Below are 9419 nucleotides of genomic sequence, written 5' to 3' on the forward strand. Positions count from 1 at the left end.
ACGATCGCCCCAGAAAGGCGACTAAATATGTTAAGTTAAGCTGTTAAGTTTACCACCCTTTGGCTCTGCCTCTGGAGGGCATATATCACAGGGAAGATTTAGGAAAATTGACAAAATCAGTATTACATTAAAAAAAATCATAATTTTTTTCCAGGCTCAATAAACACGTCTATTCAAGCTTTATCAGGCAGATGCTACAAAATTTTAGCAGTTACTAAAATTATCTTGTAAGTAAGCAAAGTGTATTCATTACACAAACAAGTAAAGTAAATAAGAAAATTAGATGCCATAAGAGACAATAAAAAGACAGATAGATGAAAACAGGTAATTTACTAATAAATACATAATAACAATTCATTAAAATTCTCAACAGAAAGCCTGAACAACAGAAAGTATATGTCCCACTGTTTTGCCTGATTTAGATTTTTTGTTCTAAGTTTTGTGTTTTTATTCCAGTCATGTTAAGCTTCAGATATCTTTCCGTTCTGGTTTCTCGTTTTTACCTCTTTGTCATGAGTTCTGTTGTTATATTATTCTTTCCAGTATGTCCCAGTCTATATCATCTCTTAGTGTCCATTCCCCCTCTTTCTGTTATTAGTTTAATGTCTCTGTTTAGTATTTGTTGTTGGTTATTTCCTGTTTTCCTAATATTTGGCTTTGAGTAGTGTGGTGATTTACATATTTGCCTAACAGGTGAAAAGCTCTGGGTTTTAGAACAAGCGGAAACACAAATCCCTTTAGGGTTGTGTCAGGAAGAACATCCTGTGTAAAAACGTCAGCCAAATCAAACATGCAGAGCTACACGATATTGCCAAAAATGTTCGCTCGTCTGCCTTCACACGCACATGAACTTGAGCGACATCGCATTCTTAATCCATGGGGTTTAACACGATCTCGGCCCACCCTTTTCAGCTATAATAGCTTTCATTTTTCTTTCCAATGTTTAGGAGTGGGTTTATGGGAATGTTTGACCATTCTTCCATAAGTACATTTCTGAGGTCATACACTGATGTTGGACGAGAAGGCCTCACTCGCAGTCTCCACTCTAATTCCTCCCAAAGATCTTCTGTCGGGCTGAGGTCAGGACTCTGTGCAGGCCAGTCAAGTTCTTCCACACCAAACTCATTCATCCATATCTTTATGGACCTTGTGCACTGGTATGAGGTCATGCTGGATCACGAAGAAGCATCCCATCACGGTGGTATAGGTGGCATCCTATCACGGTCCTGCACTGGACTTCACTGAGCTCCTGAGAGCGACCCATTCCTACACAATAGCTAGTTAAAGCAGTCGCCATGCCTAGGTGCTTGGTTTTATACACTTGTGGTCATAGAATTTATTGGAACTGATGAATTCAGTGATTTGGATGGGTGAGTAAAACCTTCAGAAATATTATGTACCTGTTTTAGTGGCCCCTTGTGAGTAAAGGAGCAGCTGAAAGTAGTGTTACATCGACTGTTGGTTTTTCTAATGTGTTTTGTTTCGGTTTTTACTTCTTGTCTTGCTGACGTATATACTATATAGTCCTCGCGCTTTGTTTCTGTACATAATGTCTTTAACATCAAAATATTATTGAATGGTTTTATTTTGTTCTCTCATGTCAATAAAACCGTAATTGTACTATGGAAAAACTCCCATAGCTCATAAAGTTAAACAATATTCTCAAGCCACAACCTCTCTCAAATAGAACACGTGCAATTGAAACAAATCAAAGCCCAGCAAGCTGCATGAAACAAATAAATGACTAGTGTGCACTAGGGCTGCCACGATTACGTCGACTAGTCACGATTACGTCGACTATCAAAATCGTCGACGACTAATTTAATAGTCGACGCGTCGTTTGAAGCTTTGTAAGATCCCAAAAGACGCAGGAATAAGTAGTAGGATTTAAGAGTGTAATAACGGACTGAAACAGAAGATGGCAGCACTGCATGTACAAGGATGCCAGCTGCCGTTAAACCCCGAAGAAGAAGAAGCTGTGTCCCAGAATTCATAGCGCAGCCCAGCTCAGTTTCCAACAATGGCGGCAGCTAGTTAGTTTTAATATTACTCTTATTATTCTTTCTGGGTCACAAAATAAACGTTTAACATATTTTCAGGCGAGAATGTAGCTGTGTAAACCTCAAATATCTGCTCAGTTTATCAGGACACCACATATTTTCAAAAGCAATCCGACGTTTTCAGAGACGTCTGTTACCCACTAGCTCGATAGCTAGCCGGGGGCTAGGCTCACTAGAGCCGTGAGAACACCGGACTCCCGGCAAATCGTTTTCAAACCCACCGCTGTCTTTCGCTACTCAGGTTAAACATGATATATAAGTCACTTAGATAACTTAACAATGTTATTGTTTGGCTTTTTTTTAGTATTTTATTTGTTCCTGAGTAAATCGGTTTGGCTGAGATTAAAGTTATAGTTTTTACACAGCTGAATAAACATCAAGCAGACAGCTGATTATCAGAAGTGTGAGATGCTCCAGAATTTACTCCGGTGTCCTGTTATATTTAGATAGCAAGGAGTTTATTAAACTTCACCGAAACAATCTGCAAATTTCATTAAAATTTTATAAACTATCATCTTGTCTTTATTTTTAGTTAGCACAGACCGTAAACACTTAAAGCTGTAAGCTAATGATAGTTATATTAGAGCAGATGCTGCTGGTGCAATAAGCTGTACTTTTACATCCAATGGATGATGATCTGATTAGTCGACTAATCGCAAAAATAATCGGTGACTAGTCGACTATCAAAATAATCGTTTGTGGCAGCCCTAGTGTGCACTGACATAACAACATAAATTAAAAAGTTATAATTCTGTGAATTCCAGCTTTCGATCTTTTTTGTGGTATCAGGGTTGAATGTGAACTGTTCACCCACCCCTAGACATTTTCAAATTCTTTTAAAACAGATGTGTCGTCTCCACAATGAGGAGGCTGGGTTGTTTCGAAAGGAAACAAAACTCATTGTTGTCATTGGCAGCAAATCCTGTCTGTGATGAATAAATTCTAAACAGAAATCATGCTGACGGGAGGTGATTTCTTTGGAAAGGCAACTGGCTATAAAATCGGTCAGCCAAAAAGTGCTTTATAATAAATGAGTGAAATGAAATTCTTTAGAAAAAATTTAGAAGTAAAATTTCCACGACTGTAAACACAATTCCCAATTTTGAAGTTTGTTTAAAAGTTTAAGGTTTAGAAACTCTCTTTTTGATAGAGTCTTTAAACTTTTGTTCACTTACTGGTGTGCCTGCTGGTCTTTGTGGCAAGCCACACCATGTAGCTGGAATGCAGTTTATTGGAATTCAAAGTCTTCACGTAAATTAATTTCCCAAAACTGTTTCCCAGTGCACCAAGTCATGACCTTGACTCCAGGGACTATTCCCAGGTTCCCAGCTAAAGCACATCAATCATAATTTATTTAAGAAAAAAAACCGCGTCATGGGTTGAAGGAACTCTGGCTAAAGTTGTGGGTTTTCCAACCACTGGACCACCTACCTCTCCAGGGACATTTATCAGAGAGAAATGGGACACTTGCCAACCAGGGCAAAGCTCCAAACCACAATATAGCCTAATTATTTTTTTCATGTGGCTGAAAAGTTCCCACCAACACTCACATACAATATTGCTTTAGTAATAAATATCAAACCTTAATCTATATTTCATGTTTAGACGCATCATGTGACTTTAAATTTAATTATCCAGGGGTAATAGAGGTTTTATTACTTGTAATTTAGATAAGATTAGAAGACTGAGAAGATCTGTCTGTGATGTTTTCAATCGTCGATTGGAATGACACACAATAATTAACATAAATCTTTCTGACTCGTAAGATTAAACAAGGCAAGGTTTGGACCATGTTGTTACTCCTCTACTTTAGGCAAGACTCGCATTAAGACAAGCACAGGTCAGGAGATTTCTCGACACTAAACAGAGCATATGTTTGATATTTATGTCCAACAGTAATAGCTTGGCTACACTGCCTTAAAATTGGCTTTGGGATTGAGGTTAAAAAAATACTGTCAGTGCAATAGTCTTTGCACTTTCTCATAGAGCTTTATCTTTATCGGTATCCACCCAAAATAGACACAGCTGAGCTCTGCTCTGTGTCATCTGCATCAGTAGTGAGCAAACCGTATAGTCTGAGGAATGCAGTTTAAGTGCACTGTAATAATTTCTTTACTGTGTTTTATTAATAAAATACATGAAACATTACTCTAGTTAACTTAAAGAGATGGAAATATTGAAATATTAGGAAATGACAGCTGGCTGGCACTCTTGAATCAAATCAGAAGTTATTTAAGCGTAACTTTCTGTTAGGTTAGCTGGATTACACAGATGGATTACGTGGCAGAAACACACACGGACGCAGAATAGTTGGTGATGCAAGTTTTATATATACACAAGTAAGGGGGAATATTTACAAGGGAAAGGGGCTATATACAGTGATAAATAAAAATGTGCCAGCAGGAAAACACCGAGGCGATGAGATGGAGCCGAAGCATACAGGTAGGTAGCAGACGCACCGGAGCTACCTGACAACAGGGAACAAAACAGGGTTTATGGCATACCGTTGATAGCCGAACGTTAAACACAAGTGGACGGAGAGAGTTGGAGAGCTTACTTGACCACCCAAACCACAGCCGCTGCGGTGATCGCTGCCTGATGGTACGTAGCACTCCGTCGCGGATCCAGAATAGCCAACACAAAATCCTAGGTAGGCGGGCAGGCGATGGAACAGGCTAAGACGAAGAAAAGTAGGCGAAACGTGGATCCTTTAAAACATACAGCTCCACAGCGTAAAATCAACAGATGCAGCCTGTGCTAACTCGTTACCACTTGTGACAGCGATAATACTCCGACACCAGACGTCCGTGACTCTGCTCCCTAAAAGCGCTCACTGATGACGTCCGATGCGTCGCAGGTGTGTTGGAATGCCATCAAGCCCCGCCTCGCCTACCTATAACCAAAAGGAAAACAAAACCCAAACAACAACAGTACACCTACCCACCACCTCCTAACACTTTCAACCACCAAAACAATTTCTAAACCAAGCTACCCTCACCTTTCTGAGCAGGAATCACAAAAGGGCTTTTCTCGGTCAGGCAGATTTTAGTAATGTCGGGATCCTCAAATCATAGTCATAAATTAGTACTGGCTAAATGGAAAAGTACATACCCCTTGCCCCAAATACTGACTTTTTGATTTCACCAGTTCAGCATTTTTTTTAAACAAATGTTTAAAGACTAGTTCTTTCCCAGCTGAGTCACCAAAGATGATTTGTGTCAGCAGGGGGATTTAGTTTCCGGCAAACATGAAAAAATTATTCGTCAGTCAAGACCTCACTATGGAGCCCCAGGGAGACAGAAAATAAGGTCACACAAAAGCACTGTGTAAACTAAGACGAACGTCTTTGGATCTGTTAGAGTTACTATTTTCTAGCTGAAAGAAAAATATAATATTTATGGGACGAGCAGTTCCTGAACTTCTGTATTCAATCTCTACTAAATAGGTTCAGAATTTCTGCCCATAATTTGGCACAAACATTGTCAACACTGGAAGTCTCTGTGCTGTTATCTGTGCTTGTTGACATTGTTAACTGAGCTATGCCCAGTGGTTTCCACAAGGTGCAGTGACTTATGAACAAAAACTTTTTTTTTTTTTTTTTTTTTTTTTTCTTGCTAAATGACATCAGAAACAGCAGTATGCGACATTACGTGATGGCAGAGCTTCAGTTCATCCTTTGTCATTTTTTTTTTTTTTTTTTTTTTAATAAATAGGACAGGGGGAATGAATGAGAGAAAGAGGGGGAGAGAAAGAAAGAAAACCAAAGGGGAGAAGAGACGGTGAGAAGGGGGGGGAAGAGAGAGAAAAAAAAAAGAACTCCTGGGTCACCTGTATGGAGAAAAAAAAAAAAAAACAACAAAAAAAACAAACAGAGGAGACAGCAAACAACAAAGAGCAACATAATAATAGAGAAAACAAAGCACCATCACAATAAACTAGCTAGTCATAGATATCAATATTTACTAAATAATAAACGATATTGTGCAGCACGCAAGATAGACAGCGCACAGTGTGCTTTGAGGCAGCAGCCAAGAAAGCTTTAGTCCGCGTCTGTGAATACCCATGTGTGCATACCTGTGTGGATCAGCATGCTTGCATTCCAAAGGTTTCTCCATGTAATGATCTGCTAGGGAGTGTGGGGGGGCCACAGCCCCGTCCTCCAGGGTGTGAAGCGGGTATGGAGGAGATCAAAACTCCAGACATCCAGAGGCCCCCAGAACACAAGAGACCAAGGAAGACCAACAGAGGGGCAGCCGCGCCACTGTTCCAGTAAGAGCCGAGGAGAGTCCCAGATGAGGGCTCGCCCAGCAGCCGCGGAGCAGAAGTCAGGGGGAGTTGCAGTGACGCGCCCGTGAGCTCCGCCGGCCCCCAGCTGTGCCTGAGTGACCGAGCCCCAGGCCGAGAGGCCGGGGGCACCCCACCTCCAAAGGGGGCCCGAGCTAGCCCCAGGCCCCAGGCCCCGACAAGCGGCCGCCAAGGAGTGAGCCGGTGTGTACCCGGACGCCCACCCCCAGACACAAAGAACCACCAACACACCGACACCTGAGGGGGTCCGCCACCGGCAGGGGAAGTGGTGGTGGGTGGAGATAGGCCTCCAAACCTTGGAGGGCCTGAGGTGTCCCCAGAGAGGTGGCGTCTGACACCCAACCTGACATATAGACACAGACATACAGGCACACACAGACACAAACATCCATTCCCACCCTCATGCTCTCATATGCACTCACTCCACACTCAACCAACGTGGAGACAGACATAAAGAGACGCTGTACACACAATCACACTCCCCAAGCGTACTCTACAAACCGGGTCTAGGTACCCTTGCCCCTGGAGGGGGGAATTGCACCCAGACCCAGGTGGTGTTACCCTTTTCCCTGCGGTGGGGAGAGGCAGACCACCCCGACTCCGCAGCAGCAGGGAGGCCCCACACCCCAGACCGCAGTCGGACGGCCAACTCCTCCTACTAGCCCTCCCGCTCCAGCAGGCCGCAGAGAATGGGGGTGGGAGAAGACTCCAAACCTCCCTTTTTAATGATTTCTTTATCAGTAGTTTGCACTCGCTTCCCCTAAAAGAATCTGTTAAAATGTTTCTGTATAAAGGACCTTAAGAGAGACCCTAACTGACAGTGAGGAAGTTAATGTGTTTATTGTGGTGGAGCAAGACAGTTGGCCACCAGTGCAGACAATACACTATATAAAGAAAAGAGAAAAGCTGCTGTCACAAATGCTCCCTATTTTAAGTCAACAGCCTGCAGCCAAAACGTTTAATATATTATGGCTAATGCTAATACTGCAAACCCCTCAGAAAGCAAATTATTGTCTAAGGAAAACTTGGCGTTTTTCCATCACTCCATGAAGTGATGTTGAGACGTTCTATGCTGCTGAAGTAGAGATGTATTTGCAGGTATCACAGTAGGTCCAGCGTTCAAAACTCTGGTCAGATGACACTGAGGCTTTCTTATGTAGATATAAATGGAGGTGTGCCTTGAAATGGACACAAAAAAATTTGGAAACCACTGATTGTAACTAGCCTGTACAGCCTCACGCAGCCATTACCATAGCTGATTTAATGAGTGCCATCTTTTTGCACAAAGCTGCTGCTTGCCTTACATGCAGTTCATGACTCTGTGCAAGCTGGTCCTTGTTTAGTAACAGAAAGCAGACGAGAGCCTCAAAGGAACGGCTGCCATTAGGAGACCCATAATGCCAGAAGACCTCTGAAGACTTTATAACAAATGAATAGCATCTCTTTAGCCTCTGGATGGTCCCCCTGAGGTCCAGGGAGCTCTGACTGACTGACCTCAGCCCTGCCAACTGACACTTGGCTTCATTGTGTTCAATATATGGCATCAACATTAGCAGTTAGGCTGCTGAGTTCTGTTTGCTTGCATTATTCTGTATTGTTTTCCATGTCTGTGCTCAGTGTGAATAAACCAAATTTCTCCTGCTGCAATGATTCAAACTTCTATATCATACTTTGTCTAGTTTATAGGAATTTCTTGCTTCAAAACGTAAGACCCCATAAAACAACATTCACCAAAAAAACAACCCTGTTATATACTGTACTAATAATCAGAGCAACATACATCAGCTTAAAGATTCACTGTTATTTCCCAAACCACAAAATCACTTCAGGTTTCTCAATTATAATTCTGAGCACGCAACAGATGTAAAGCACGAGGAATGCAATCGGATTCTTCTGTGCTCCAGCGATTATTCCCTCTTTGATCAATAGGTTCATAAAGTGCAATATAATATTTGGGCCCATGTTCAGTTGGCAACATTCAGCATGGTGTAATCAATGTGGTTGTGACTGACAAACGAACAGTCTGTGATCATTTGGCCAGAAAATAACAAAATAATAGAAAGATTATCAAAATGTGACCATTGTTACATCCTCCCTAACAAAAAAATAGCTTCAAGGGCCAAATTGCCATTAATGTCAATATACGGGCTACAAGTAGGGGTGACGTGGGCCGCAAGTGGCCCCCGGGCCACGAGTTTGAGACCCCTGATGTAGATGGAAGTGCGTCATCTGTGATATGTCACAGTAACACCAATCCTACATCTATATCTAGTGCATAAGTCCACCTACTTTTTTCATCAGCAGTCTCTTGTCTAAACTCCAAAGCTTTTTGGCTACAGAGGTGCCAAAGACATGACATATCTTTAAAAAGATATGTTTTAACTGGCTTTTAAAAGAGACCACAGAGTCCATCGATCTCCAAAGGAAGGAACTGTCTGTTTTCTCCTTGCCAAGAAATTTCTTAATCAGTATTTGAACAAAACATCAGAACAACATCTAAAGGAAATAAGTGCAAAGTTGGTTGTGATCTGCCAAGACACAAATTGTCAGATTCCCTCAGAATTTCAGGATTCACATGAAATTTAACAATTATCTTATAATCTACAGTTTTTGTACTCATTTACAAGTGACCGATGTGTAAGTCATCTCTTTCCTATTGAGCGTTGTGTGTTCAGTCAACCTGTGCTTTTGTCTTTTTGTCATTTCCAAAACGACACATAAACCAGACACACAAAGTTTTCAGCAGTGTGTACTGAAAATACATATTTGCCAAGTGTGCATTAGTGTGCAATACATACCACAGGTTTCATGATCCACAAGTGGCTGTCCTGGGGTGCGGTGCCTGCCTTGCAGTGGTCAACTGATCTTCACGCACACGCACATGTGCCTCATCACCATACTTAAGGCCTGGTTGGAGTGGTGTTCCTCGCTGGAGCGTTGTACTCACTAGGGTTAGTGTAGCCCGGCTTAGTCTCTTGTTGAGCTCCCTGTGTTCCTGAGTGTTTCTCTGACGTCTTTCTCCATCTCCCTTTTATAGACCTTCCTGGACCCGGA

At 41.9% G+C, this 9419-nt stretch overlaps 1 long non-coding RNA gene across 1 annotated transcript; it reads right to left on the bottom strand.

The window, feature by feature from the left end:
• Window positions 1-4378: 4378 nt before the first annotated feature.
• On the bottom strand, window positions 4379-7354 carry LOC308387253. The gene is made up of 4 exons (XR_013969910.1): window positions 6135-7354; window positions 4830-5888; window positions 4618-4735; window positions 4379-4528 (listed from the first exon to the last, which is right to left on the bottom strand). It is a non-coding gene; the product is annotated as an uncharacterized lncRNA (long non-coding RNA).
• Between the last annotated feature and the right edge of the window lie 2065 nt (window positions 7355-9419).

Source organism: Rhamphochromis sp. 'chilingali' (genome assembly GCF_963969265.1).
Source record: "Rhamphochromis sp. 'chilingali' genome assembly, chromosome: 19".
NCBI classification, from domain to species: Eukaryota; Metazoa; Chordata; class Actinopteri; order Cichliformes; family Cichlidae; genus Rhamphochromis; species Rhamphochromis sp. 'chilingali'.